The following is a 14,511-nucleotide window of genomic DNA, read 5'->3' on the forward strand; positions in this document are numbered from 1 at the left end:
GTATATAAGGTGCGATAGTCTGCACACATCCTCTGTAGTGTCATATACTGTATACAGGGGCAGCATGGTGGTATATAAGGTGTGATAGTCTGCACACATCCTCTGTAGTGTCATATACTGTATACAGGGGCAGCATGGTGGTATATAAGGTGCGATAGTCTGCAGACACATCCTCTGTAGTGTCATATACTGTATACAGGAGCAGTATGGTGGTATATAAGGTGTGATAGTCTGCACACATCCTCTAGTGTCATATACTGTATACAGGGCAGCATGGTGGTATATAAGGTGTGATAGTCTGCACACATCCTCTGTAGTGTCATATACTGTATACAGAGGCAGTATGGTGGTATATAAGGTGTGATAGTCTGCACACATCCTCTGTAGTGTCATATACTGTATACAGGGGCAGCATGGTGGTATATAAGGTGCGATAGTCTGCACACATCCTCTGTAGTGTCATATACTGTATACAGGGGCAGCATGGTGGTATATAAGGTGCGATAGTCTGCACACATCCTCTGTAGTGTCATATACTGTATACAGGGGCAGCATGGTGGTATATAAGGTGCGATAGTCTGCACACATCCTCTGTAGTGTCATATACTGTATACAGGGGCAGCATGGTGGTATATAAGGTGTGATAGTCTGCACACATCCTCTGTAGTGTCATATACTGTATACAGGGCAGCATGGTGGTATATACAGAGGATGTGTGCAGACTATCACACCTTATATACCACCATACTGCTCCTGTATACAGTATATGACATACAGAGGATGTGTGCAGACTATCACACCTTAGTGTCATATACTGTATACAGGAGCAGTATGGTGGTATATAAGGTGCGATAGTCTGCACACATCCTCTGTAGTGTCATATACTGTATACAGGAGCAGTATGGTGGTATATAAGGTGCGATAGTCTGCACACATCCTCTGTAGTGTCATATACTGTATACAGGGGCAGTATGGTGGTATAAGGTGTGATAGTCTGCACACATCCTCTGTAGTGTCATATACTGTATACAGGAGCAGTATGGTGGTATATAAGGTGCGATAGTCTGCACACATCCTCTGTAGTGTCATATACAGAGGATGTGTTTGTGTGGGGGAGGGGGTTGTTTGTAGCTGGGTCGTTTGCTGGGCAGGGGGGTTGTTTGGAGCTGGGCCGTTTGCGGGGAGGGGGGTTGTTTGGAGCTGGGCCGTTTGCCGGGGAGGGGGTTTGTTTGGAGCTGGGCCGTTTGCCGGGGAGGGGGTTTTTTTGGAGCTGGGCCGTTTGCCGGCAGGGGGTTGTTTGGAGCTCGGCCCCGATGTTTGCGGCCGTGGCTGACCTGTCTGGCTCCTCCTCACTTTGCCGCCTCTCTATCCTAGTGAGACAGAATAACTGGCCGCCGCTGCCCTCCTTCTGCCCGGTGAGGCCGTGCTTCTACCAGGACATCAGCGTGGACATCCCGCAGGAGTTCCAGAAGACGGTGTCCATCATGTACTACCTGTGGCTGGGTGCGTGTAGATGGGGGGTGTGCGTCATACCTGTATGGGGGCGACGGCCGCTCCGCTCATCCCTCTTGTGTCTCCAGTTAGTGCCGGCACTCTGCTGCTCAACTTCCTGGCCTGCCTGGCCTTGTTCTGTGTGAATGGGAGCGAGGGCTCGACCTTCGGCATGTCCATCCTCTGGGCCATCATCTTTACTCCCTGCTCCTTCGTCTGCTGGTACCGACCACTCTACAAGGCCTTCAGGTAAGAGGAGACGTCCGACACAGCCGGCAGCCTGCGCCCCCACCTGCTGCCCCCTCTGCCTGCCCCTCCAGCCTGCTGCCCCCTCTGCCTGCCCCTCCTCACCTGCTGCCCCCTCTGCCTGCCCCTCCAGCCTGCCCCTCCACACCTGCTGCCCCCTCTGCCTGCCCCTCCAGCCTGCCCCTCCACACCTGCTGCCCCCTCTGCCTGCCCCTCCACACCTGCTGCCCCCTCTGCCTGCCCCTCCACACCTGCTGCTCCCTCTGCCTGCCCCTCCACACCTGCTGCCCCCTCTGCCTGCCCCTCCACACCTGCTGCCCCTGTCACCCCTCTGGCTGCACCCCTCCTCCTGTGACCCCAATATCACTTTAGTAACTATTCTTTACATTTAATATGTCAGCCAACCATCAGACAGGTTTCCTCCTAGGCCGCACAGACTCCAGGACTCTACCCTGTGTGTGTGTGACTGGAGTGTGGGGGCTCACCGTTTGTGTGTTTGTGTGTGACGGGTGTGTGAGCTCACAGTGTTTGTGTGTGACGGGTGTGTGAGCTCACAGTGTGTGTGTGTGTGTGTGACGGGTGTGTGAGCTCACAGTGTTTGTGTGTGACGGGTGTGTGAGCTCACAGTGTGTGTGTGTGTGTGACGGGTGTGTGAGCTCACAGTGTGTGTGTGTGTGTGTGTGTGTGTGTGTGTGTGTGTGTGTGTGTGACGGGTGTGTGAGCTCACAGTGTGTGTGTGTGACGGGTGTGTGAGCTCACAGTGTGTGTGTGTGTGTGTGTGTGTGACGGGTGTGTGAGCTCACAGTGTGTGTGTGTGTGACGGGTGTGTGAGCTCACCATGTGTGTGCGCCGTCTCTAACCTCTCTCCATCTTATCTCCTCAGGAGTGACAGTTCCTTCAATTTTTTTGTCTTCTTCTTCATCTATTTTGTTCAAGACATCGTGTATGTGCTGGAGGCAGTGGGGATCCCAGGATGGGGCTTCAGGTACAGTCACCTCATGCCGGTTCCTAGTCAGTCCTCAGGAAGCGATCACACCAGTCACCTCATACACAAGCACGCTCAGCCACACCCGTCTCACCAGTCACCCCATACACAAGCACGCTCAGCCACACCCGTCTCACCAGTCACCTCATACACGTGCACGCTCAGCCACACCCGTCTCACCAGTCACCCCATACACAAGCACGCTCAGCCACACCCGTCTCACCAGTCACCTCATACACGTGCACGCTCAGCCACACCCGTCTCACCAGTCACCCCATACACAAGCACGCTCAGCCACACCTGTCTCACCAGTCACCCCATACACAAGCACGCTCAGCCACACCTGTCTCACCAGTCACCCCATACACGTGCACGCTCAGCCACACCCGTCTTACCATCACCTCATACACGTGCACGTTCAGCCACACCTGTATCTCACCAGTCACCCCATACACATGCACGCTCAGCCACAGCTGTAGCTCACCAGTCACCTCGTACACGTGCACGCTCAGCCACAGCTGTAGCTCACCAGTCACCTTGTACACGTGCACGCTCAGCCACAGCTGTAGCTCACCAGTCACCTCGTACACGTGCACGCTCAGCCACAGCTGTAGCTCACCAGTCACCTCGTACATGTGCACTCTCAGCCACAGCTGTAGCTCACCAGTCACCTCGTACACGTGCACGCTCAGCCACAGCTGTAGCTCACCAGTCACCTTGTACACGTGCACGCTCAGCCACAGCTGTAGCTCACCAGTCACCTCGTACACGTGCACGCTCAGCCACACCCGTCTCATCTGTCCGCCTGGCCTCATGCACACACAGAATACGCATGCACTAACTCTAAGCGTGTAGATGGTAGTTAGTTGCCCCAATGCACACATTGACACCCCGGACACACATGGTGGTTGGACCGTCACATTGCTTTATAGCCAGGCGATGCCCTGTGCAGATGATGGAACGCTGGAGCTCTACTGCCACCTACTGCCCGATCCATGAAGGACCATTAGAACCTGACGGAACGGCTGGGTCCCCTCTCCCCTTGTCAGTGCAGGGGGGGGGCATAACTCTTGGGGAGCAGGGACCCCCAGGCTGGGTGACTAACTCCTTGTGTCTTGTCTTCTGCAGCGGCTGGATCGTGGCTCTGGGCACCCTGAGGATTGGTCACACCGCGGCTGCTGTCTTCATGATCATAGTGGCCCTGCTGCTTACTGCGACCGCCACCATGGGCATCATCATGCTGAAGAGGGTAAGTATGGGGGACCGAGCCGGGCCGAGGGGCCGTGTATCTACAGGACTGTGCACCCCTACACTGTCAGTGATGGGGGGGGGGGGTGTATATCTACATGTACTCCCTCCCATATACTCATACACTGTCAATGATGGGGGGGGGGGCTGTATATCTACATGTACTACCTCCATATACTCCTACATGTCAGTGATGGGGGGGGCTGTATATCTACATGTACTCCCTCCATATACCCCTACACTGTCAGTGATGGGGGGGGGGGCTGTATATCTACATGTACTCCCTCCCATATACTCCTACACTGTCAGTGATGGGGGCTGTATATCTACATGTACTCCCTCCCATATACTCTACACTGTCATGATGGGGGGGGGGCTGTATATCTACATGTACTCCCTCCCATATACCCCTACACTGTCAGTGATGGGGGGGGCTGTATATCTACATGTACTCCCTCCATATACCCCCACTGTCAGTGATGGGGGGGGGGTCTGTATATCTACATGTACTCCCTCCCATATACTCCTACACTGTCAGTGATGGGGGGGGGTCTGTATATCTACATGTACTCCCTCCATATACTCCTACACTGTCAGTGATGGGGGGGGCTGTATATCTACATGTAACTCCCTCCCATATACTCCTACACTGTCGTGATGGGGGGGGGGTCTGTATATCTACATGTCTCACTCCCTCCATATTACTCTTACACTGTCAGTGATGGGGGGGGCTGTATATCTACATGTACTCCCTCCCATATACTCCTACACTGTCAGTGATGGGGGGGGGGGGGGCTGTATATCTACATGTACTCCCTCCCATATACTCTACACTGTCGTGATGGGGGGCTGTATATCTACATGTACTCCTACACTGTCAGTGATGGGGGGCTGTATATCTACATGTACTCCTACACTGTCAGTGATGGGGGGTGGGTCTGTATATCTACATGTACTCCCTCGCATATACTCCTACACTGTCATGATGGGGGGCTGTATATCTACATGTACTCCCTCCCATATACTCCTACACTGTCAGTGATGGGGGGGGGGGGGCTGTATATCTACATGACTACTCCCTCCCATATACTCCTACACTGTCAGTGATGGGGGGGGGGGGGCTGTATATCTACATGTACTCCCTCCCATATACTCCTACACTGTCAGTAATGGGGGGGGGGCTGTATATCTACATGTACTCCCTCCCATATACTCCTACACTGTCAGTGATGGGGGGGCTGTATATCTACATGTACTCCCTCCCATATACTCCTACACTGTCAGTAATGGGGGGGGGGGGGCTGTATATCTACATGTACTCTCCCTCCATTACTCCTACACTGTCAGTGATGGGGGGGCTGTATATCTACATGTACTCCCTCCCATATACTCCTACACTGTCAGTGATGGGGGGGGGGGGTCTGTATATCTACATGTACTCCCTCCCTATACTCCTACACTGTCAGTGATGGGGGGGGGCTCTGTATATCTACGTGTGCTCCTCTCCCATATACTCCTACACTGTCAGTGATGGGGGGGCTTATATCTACATGTACTCCCTCCATATACTCCTCACTGTCAGTGATGGGGGGGGCTGTATATCTACATGTACTCCCTCCCATATACTCCTACACTGTCAGTGATGGGGGGGGGGGCTGTATATCTACATGTACTCCCTCCCATATACTCCTACACTGTCAGTGATGGGGGGGGGCTGTATATCTACATGTACTCCCTCCCATATACCCCTACACTGTCAGTGATGGGGGGGGCTGTATATCTAATCTACTGTACTCCTACACTGTCAGTGATGGGGGGGGCTGTATATCTACATGTACTCCCTCCCATATACCCCTACACTGTCAGTGATGGGGGGGGGGGGCTGAATCTACATGTACTCCCTCCCAATACTCCTACACTGTCAGTGATGGGGGGCTGTATATCTACATGTACTCCCTCCCATTACCCCTACACGTCAGTGATGGGGGGGGTCTGTATATCTACATGTACTCCCCTCCCATATACTCCTACACTGTCAGTGATGGGGGGGGGGCTCTGTAGGGGGGGTCTATCTACATGTACTCCCTCCCATATATACTCCTACACTGTCAGTGATGGGGGGGGGGGCTGTATATCTACATGTCTCCCTCCCATATACCCCTACACTGTCAGTGATGGGGGGGCTGTATATCTACATGTACTCCTCCCACTCCTACTGTCAGTGATGGGGGGGGGGCGGTATATCTACATGTACTCCCTCCCATATACTCCTACACTGTCAGTGATGGGGGGCTGTATATCTACATGTACTCCCTCCATATACTCCTACACTGTCAGTAATGGGGGGGGGGGTGTATCTCTACATGTACTCCCTCCCATATACTCCTACACTGTCAGTGATGGGGGGGGGGGTCTGTATATCTACATGTACTCCCTCCCATATACTCCTACACTGTCAGTGATGGGGGGGGGGGGCTGTATATCTACATGTACTCCCTCCCATATACTCCTACACTGTCAGTGATGGGGGGCTGTATATCTACATGTACTCCCTCCATATACTCCTACACTGTCGTGATGGGGGGGGGGGGGCTGTATAATCTACATGTACTCCCTCCCATATACTCCTACACTGTCAGAATGGGGGGGGGGCTTGTATATCTACATTTACTCCCTCCCCATTACTCCTACACTGTCAGTGATGTGGGGGGCTGTATATCTACATGTACTCCCTCCCATATACCCCACACTGCAGTGATGGGGGGCTGTATATTACATGTACTCCCGCCCCATATCCCCTACACTGTCATGTGAGGGGGGCTGTAGATCTACATGTAACTCATGTACTCCCTCCCATATACTCCTACACTGTCAGTGATGGGGGGCTGTCATATCTACATGTAGCTTCCTACACTGTCAGAGTGATGGGGGGGTGGGGTCTGTAGATCTACTGTACTCCCCTCCCATATACTTCCTACACTTGTTCAGTGATGGGGGGCTGTATAATCTACATGTACTCCCTCCCATTACTCCTACCTGTCAGTGATGGGGGGCTGTATATCTACATGTACTCCTACACTGTCAGTGATGAGGGGGCTGTATATCTCCATGTACTCCTACACTGTCATGATGGGGGGGGGGGGCTGTATATCTACAGGTCTCCCTCACATATACTCCTACACTGCAGTGATGGGGGGTGGCTGTATATCCTGACATGTACTCCCTCCCATATACTCCTACACTGTTCACGTGATGGGGGGGGCTGTATATCTATACATGTACTCCCTCCCATATATCCTACACTGTCCGTGATGGGGGGGCTGTATATCTAACATGTACTCCCTCACATATACTCCTCCTGTCCAGTGATGGTGGCGGGGGCTTATATCTACATGTACTTCCCTCCCCCCCCCCCATATAACCCCTACACGTCAGTGAGTGGGGGGCTGTATTCTACAGTGTACTCCTACACTGTCATTGATGGGGGGGGGGGGTCTGATCTCTACATGTACTCCCTCCATATACTTCCTACACTGTCCGCACAGACCTCCGGTTTATTAGCAATCATCGTCTCTCAGTTTCTCGGTTTATCTCCCTCAGTATCACTCCATCTACCGCCGCACCGGGCCAGCTTCCAGAAGGCACCAGGAGGGATGTTGCCGCTGGCGTGTTTCCATCCCGCCGTCGCACCTGCAGCGACCAACGTAGCGGCCGGAGCTGCACAAAACGCCATTCAAGCCTTAAGATGGAAGGTTAGGGAGCGCCATCTATCCTCAGCATCCCTGCTCTGTCGGACTGTATTGTGGCGCTTTGATCCAGAGCTTGACAGACATTGGCTGACCTCCGTGGCAGCCTGCCCTGCGCTCATCATTAATGCGTGTGTGTCCCTATTAACACATGTTGTCAGAGCTGTGTGAGTGACACGGGGGAGTGGAGTGCCGAGGGTGAAACACATCTGCATCAGGCCAACGGCTGGGTGTCATAAGCCTTTTCCATTGTCGGTGAGTGGGTCTACCCAGCTAGCAGTCCCTACACTGTCCCACTCAGATTAACCCTCTCTGCCTGTGGGGGCCTCTCAGTTAATGCCGGGTGTACCTTTGATGTCGGGGGATGCGAATGCCTCACGTTTACATGTATGTTCTGTTAAAGGGGTTTAATGCATGTAGTGTTAGACCGATCCCAGCGGCGTGTGGATTCTGCTGAACGCTGATGCAAATTAACCATTTTTTATTAAGTCTGTGTGGTGTCTCTTGTCTTCCTTCATCCATGCTGTGGCTGGAGCGCAGTGAGCGGTCGTGCCCGGTGTGTTGACGGTATGGTGCGTCTCCTGGCACAGTCCTTGATGATCTGGCAGAGCGGGGGGGAGGAGGCGGTAGCGCTGCCTTGGCGCAGTAGCTGCTCCGGAATATGAGGCCATTTAATAAAGATGAGTTTGACGTTCTTTTCCCTTTCTGCTGACTGAAACCCGAGCAGACCTACAGGATCCGATAAAAGGGTTCCATTAGAGAGCGCGACTCCCAGGGACCGGGGGAGGTAGCACAGCGCTAATCGCCCTCACATTTCTGATGGGTTTTGTATAGATCCATCACCAGTGAGCAGTTGAGTGTTCAGCTCTTTAGCCTAGAACTTCAAGTCTTTGTTACATTAACTGTAAACCCCTCTAACCCTCAGCGCCATCTTCTATCCTAGCACTATGTCCTCTAACCACCAGCGCCATCGTCTATCCTAGCACTATGTCCTCTACCTCAGGCGCCATCTTCTATCCTAGCACTATGTCCCTCTAACCCTCAGCGCCATCTTCTATCCTAGCACTATGTCCTCTAACCCTCAGCGCCATATTCTATCCTAGCACTATGTCCTCTAACTACTGGCCCCATCTTCTATCCTAGCACTATGTCCTCTAACCCTCAGCGCCATCTTCGTCCTAGCACTATGTCCTCTCACCACACAGCGCCATCTTCTATCCTAGCCACTATGTCCTCTTACTACCCGCGCCATCTTCTATCCTAGCACTATGTCCTCTAACTACCAGTTGGGGGGGCCATCTTCTTATCCTAGCACTATTCCTCTAACCCTCAGCGCCATCTTCTATCCTAGCACTATGTCCTCTAACCACTGGCGCCAGCATCTTCTTTCCATCACTATGTCCTCTAAACCATCATCGCCATCTTCTATCCTAGCCCTATGTCCCTCACCACCAGCGCCATCTTCTATCATAGCACTATGTTCCTCTAAACCCTCAGCGCCATCTTCTTTCCTAGCACTATGTCCTCTAACCCCAGCGCCATCTTCTATCCTAGCACTATGTCCTCAACCACCAGCGCCATCTTCTATCCTAGCACTATTCCCTCTAACTCAAGCGCCATCTTCTATCCTAGCACTATGTCCCCTCTAACCACTGCGCCAATCTTCTATCCTAGCACTATGTCCTCTCACCACCAGCGCCATATTCTATCTAGCATTATTTCCTCTAACCCCGGCTGCCATCTTCTATCCTAGGACTATGTCCTCTAACTACTCAGCCATCTTCTTTCCTAGCACTAGTGTCCTCTAACACCAGTGCCAATCATTCTTTCCATAGCACTATGTCCCTCTTACTATACCTGCGCGCCATCTTCTTTGCTAGCACTATGTCCTCTAACCCCAGCGCCATCTTCTATCCTAGCACTATGTCCTCTAACTACTGGCGCCATCCTTCTTTCCTACACTATGTCCTCTTACTACCGGCCCATCTTCTTTTCTAGCACTATGTCCTCTTAACCACCAGCGCCATCTTCCTATCCTAGCACTATGTCCTCTTACTACCGGCACCATCTTCTATCCTAGCACTATGTCCTCTAACTACTGGCGCCAGCTCCATCCTCCTAGCACTATGTCCTCTAACTACTGGCGCCATCTTCTTTTTCTAGGCCTATGTCCTCTAACCCTCAGCGTCCATCTTCTTTCTCCTAACACTATGTCCTCTAAACCTCAGCGCCATCTCTATCCTAGCACTATGTCCTCTAACTACGGCGCCATCTTCTATCCTAGCACTATGTCCTCTAACCTCAGCGCCATCTTCTATCCTAGCAATATGTCCTCTCACCACCAGCACCATCTTCTTTCCTAGCACTATGTCCTCTAACCCCCGCGCCATCTTCTTTCCTAGCATTATGTCCTCTAACTACTGGCGCCATCTTCTATCCTAGCACTATGTCCTCTCACCACAGCACCATCTTCTTTTTCCTAGCACTATTCCTCTAACCACCAGCACCATCCTTCTTCCTAGCACTATGTCCTCTAACCACCAGCGCCATCTTCTTTCCTAGAGCTAGTCGATGTAGGAGAACAGTCGGTTAATAAAAGGTTAAGGTTTCTTGTCCCTTTAAATGGGTGACATCAAGGTCCCCATCCCCCTTGCAGACTACCATTTCCCAGCTTCCCTTGCAGCTGGAGGGAGGGGAGTGTTTCAGTGCTGCAGCTGGAGGGAGGCTGAGCAGATTGCAGGGAGGCGGGGTATTTCATGTGCGGAGGATCAGCTCTCCCTGTCATCTGTGGATGTCAGGAAGCCGCCTGCAGACATCCCGCTCTGGTATTAGGACTCTACTGATGTTCCCCCTCTCATCCACCAGCACACATGGGTGTCCTGGTATTGCATGGTGAGTGGCGGTCAGGCTGACATAAATGTTCGTGGGTTATCGCTCTATGGTCCTGGATCTTGAGCATCTTCTCTATCCCATCTGTCATTTCTCAGTCATCTGCATCTTTCATTCTCCAGAGTGGAGCATCATCAGAGAGCATCATTCCACCAGTGTCTGCTCAGCTCTATGTCCATAATGGTACCATCCTTGCATCTGTCGGCGCTGGGATCTCATGAGCATGTCTTCTCATCGATGCATGGAGTTAAGCAGAGTCATATAATGAAGTAATGTCATCTACCCAGCCATGGGCGTCGGGTTTCCTATTGTGAGAAGACTGAGAGGACCCATTTTGGAATAAGTAATGTAGTCTGCCTCTGGTTCCTTATATTCTGGCTTTGTGTTTTGACCTTGACATTGAGTCTCTTGCCGTCCATTCCTGTTTCCTTTTCCTCTGGACTATCTGCATGGCGGCCCTGTGCTGAGATCTTGGATGACCATGCTCAAACTCTCTAGGGGAATCCTTTAAACACCTATAGCGCGCTATGGCATGAGTATAATGAGTTTGTGCTCCTGAACGTTAAGGGTTAATTTCTCGCCTCTCCCACCCTGTGGGGGATTGTGCATTGCAGACATTAGGCAGCATAGTGGCCCAGCTCCTGAAGCCCTTGTTATAACAGACTGGGGTGTCCTCCCAATGAGCCCAGCCAGTGGAGCCCGGTGCAGAGATGCCCTCCCCCTAAGATTCCAGCTTTTCTCTTACTGGACGGACATCACGCAGGCTGTCCCAGCTGAGGCTACACCGGCATGGACACATGTGCTGCTAGCTCTGGGGTTCGTGCAGGTGATCTGGGGGTCCTGATAGTCACCTTCAGTCTGGTTACGGCCTCTATCACCACAAATACCAAAATCAAACACTCGTGTCCCATGCGTGGGCTGGATTCTCTGTAAGTGTTCTTCCTGGTTTATACGTTTGTCCTTGCTGTGCTGTGTATCGCCATATTTACGGGGTCACTACAGTTGGGGTCTCTATGAATAATGAAATGTTACTGTTTTGGTTATTTGCTGGCTTGATTCTTTCTGAGATGTCCTTGTTTTCCTGTCTTGATGCATCTATCGAAAGAATATATTAATTGAGGAAAGACTTGGTTGGTTTGGTGGGGACAAAGAAAGTGGGGGCAATGGTCCTAAAGAGTGAGGATAGATCATTGGGCTGTAGATCCTGATGGGAGATGGGTGTGTGAAGAATCAGTCCAGGTGTTGGGACAAGTAATGGATGGTGGCGTGTGGAAGGATAGTCCTAAGCTCACATAGGTGCCAACACATCACAACGTCATGTCACCTCAACCTTACCAAGAAATTTAAGAAATACTGTGGTTAGCCCGTCCAATAGCTGACTGTCACCATCTAAAAAAGTAAGTCGGTGTTGGCCATGTTTGAAATTTTCACCTGTTGTCAAATGAACAACGTTTTCTCTTGGAAAGATCGTCCACATGTTATAGAAAAGCGTTCCTTTTGATCCCCATGGTTATTGATAGATTATGACTTTAACAGGCCAATATGTACTAAAATGTGTATGTCTGTGCCTGTGAAATGATGGTTCATCAACTGGTTTTCCCATCATCAATCATTATTGTGTATGAGCATGACGGAAGGATTGGATGGGTCCAGAGAGTCGGTTGGATCTGATTAGTAGATGTTTACAGTGCCTACACCCTGTAAGTGCTGTCAGACGAACACTATGGGGGGATGGAGAGATCCCAACAGTGGGTTCAGCTGAAGTTGGCTAAATTATATGGACACCTTACATTTGCTGGTAATCATTGTTGGACAAACATAACTGGGTGGTAGGGAACCCCACCAGTGTGATTGGCTGATGTTTGTCTATTCCGTGCTTCTCAATTCAAGTCCTCAATGCTCACCACACAGGTCTGTTTGGAGGATATTCCATACAAAGAACACCTGTGATAATACCATAGTATATTATTTCACCTGTGAAATACTAGACAATCCTTTAAAACACTTGGTGGCTATAAGACTGAATTGAGAAGCACTGGTCTAAAGTATAATGGGCACCTTAACATCTTCTGACTAAACAGCTGTCCGGCCAAACAGTTCGAGGAATGGAGGAGACTCTACTAGTTGGGGTCGGCTGGTGTTTTTTGTATAATGTGTATGCCCCTTTAGATTCAACAGGGTTATGACACATTGGCCTATGGTATGGTGGAGGCCGAATGACCCACTGGTAGGTTGATATGTGGACGTATTATTTTTTTATATGACCTATAGGGTCTGTTCGAAGTCTCCTTACATCTAGTCGCTTTCCTCACAGCACCTCATGGCTGTCATTGGATGGGCCCAGTCATGGAGACCTGTCCAGGTTCATGTTTTAGATCTTTTCTTACTTTGCACTAAGGACACATAGGAGAAATGGACGGTGTTCCCAAATGTATGGAGACTTGTGAATGACCTGTAATATATGAAGATTGCAAAAAAAGAAAACCATGAAATCTCATGTCCATTTCCTTCTTTTTGTTTCACACTTCCTTCGAACACTGACCTCGTCATTACCCCCGTGATTCCAATCATACCCGTCCTCACCTGTTTGGTTTTCCTTTTCCCTTTGGCTTTGTACCCCGTCACCCTCGTGTGCTGTGGTCATGGCACTCAATTCCATTTTTACCACATCCGTTCCCTGTCGTGTCCTTTTGCCCGTCTTCTCTTTTCTCCTCTTGCTGCCCAGTTGGCTGTTTCAGGTGCCTTATTGGCTGCATCTCATGGAAAAGCCGATCAAAGCTGGTGGGTAATATGTAGGGGAGACTGCAGCGATGTTGCGCCACAGCCGCATGGTGGGAATTGTCTCACATATTTACCAGACTTAGTTAATGACTCCGTAATGGGAATTGGCTTGCATGATAGGATAGAGCGATTAATGTTGAAAACGGTTTACAATTTTTTCTTAAGAAATTGCAACAAGTAAGACTGGTGGACAAAATTCACGATTGGAGTATAGTGACAGGTTGGGACCAGGAGATGTGTACGGGAACAGTGAAGTGGTGAAACTGATCTGAAATCTTCTTCCGTCCACGGCTTCACACTGGTCAGAGCGCCCTGATGTATTCTCAGCCTTGCTGGCCTCCATCCTCGTCCTGCCAGAATGGGCCAGCTGGTCAAGTCCTTCAACTCGTGTAAGAAGGTGAGTTCACGTTCTGTTTATGTTATCTCTCATAGCTGGAAACCTTGGGTGAGAACTCTTTTTCCTGCACTCTCAATCCAGGAAAACCTGGTGGTATTTGCTGCCACCCAGTCAGCCAGCAGGAAGCATTGCCGGACTGCAGAGAACTGGAGAAACTCACCCTGTACCCCAATCATCAGTGTGACAGTATCCGTGTTGCCCTAAAAGGTAAGTGGTCCTCACTGTCCGATGTAATGAGTTTAGGGAATGAGGCTGCATGTGTTCTTAGGGCTGCCTGCTGGTAGATGGTCCATTGGTAAAGGGTGCCGTAACTCCCAGGTAGTGAGAACATCATGAACCAATGTGACCCAGGGATCCATGGTAAAGGTTTCAGTAGTCCATGTAAATAAGACATCGTGACCACATGTGACCCATGAGTCCATGGTAAGGTTTGCAGTAGTCCAGGTAGTGGAGACATCAGACCACTGTGACCCAGCAGGCCCATGGTACAGGTTGCAGTAGTCCCAGTTATGAGACATGGTGGACCACATTGACCAGGAGTCATGGTAAAGGTTGCAGTAGTCCAGGTAGTGGAGACATGGTGACCACATGTGACCCAGGAGTCCCATGGTAAAGGTTGCAGTAGTCCCCGAGGTCGTGGAGACATCATGACCACATGTGACCCAGTGAGTCCATGGTAAGGTTGCAGTAGTCCAGGTACAGAAGACATCGTGCCACATGTGACCCAG

At 50.9% G+C, this 14,511-nt stretch overlaps 1 pseudogene; it reads left to right on the top strand.

Moving 5' to 3' along the window:
* The window catches only part of LOC138774672 (secretory carrier-associated membrane protein 3-like), a 41,126-nt pseudogene extending 27,136 nt beyond the window's left edge, over positions 1-13,990 (top strand).
* The last annotated feature ends 521 nt before the right edge of the window (positions 13,991-14,511 follow it).

The sequence above is a fragment of the Dendropsophus ebraccatus genome, unplaced genomic scaffold (assembly GCF_027789765.1).
Source record: "Dendropsophus ebraccatus isolate aDenEbr1 unplaced genomic scaffold, aDenEbr1.pat pat_scaffold_1012_ctg1, whole genome shotgun sequence".
In the NCBI taxonomy this organism is placed as follows: Eukaryota; Metazoa; Chordata; class Amphibia; order Anura; family Hylidae; genus Dendropsophus; species Dendropsophus ebraccatus.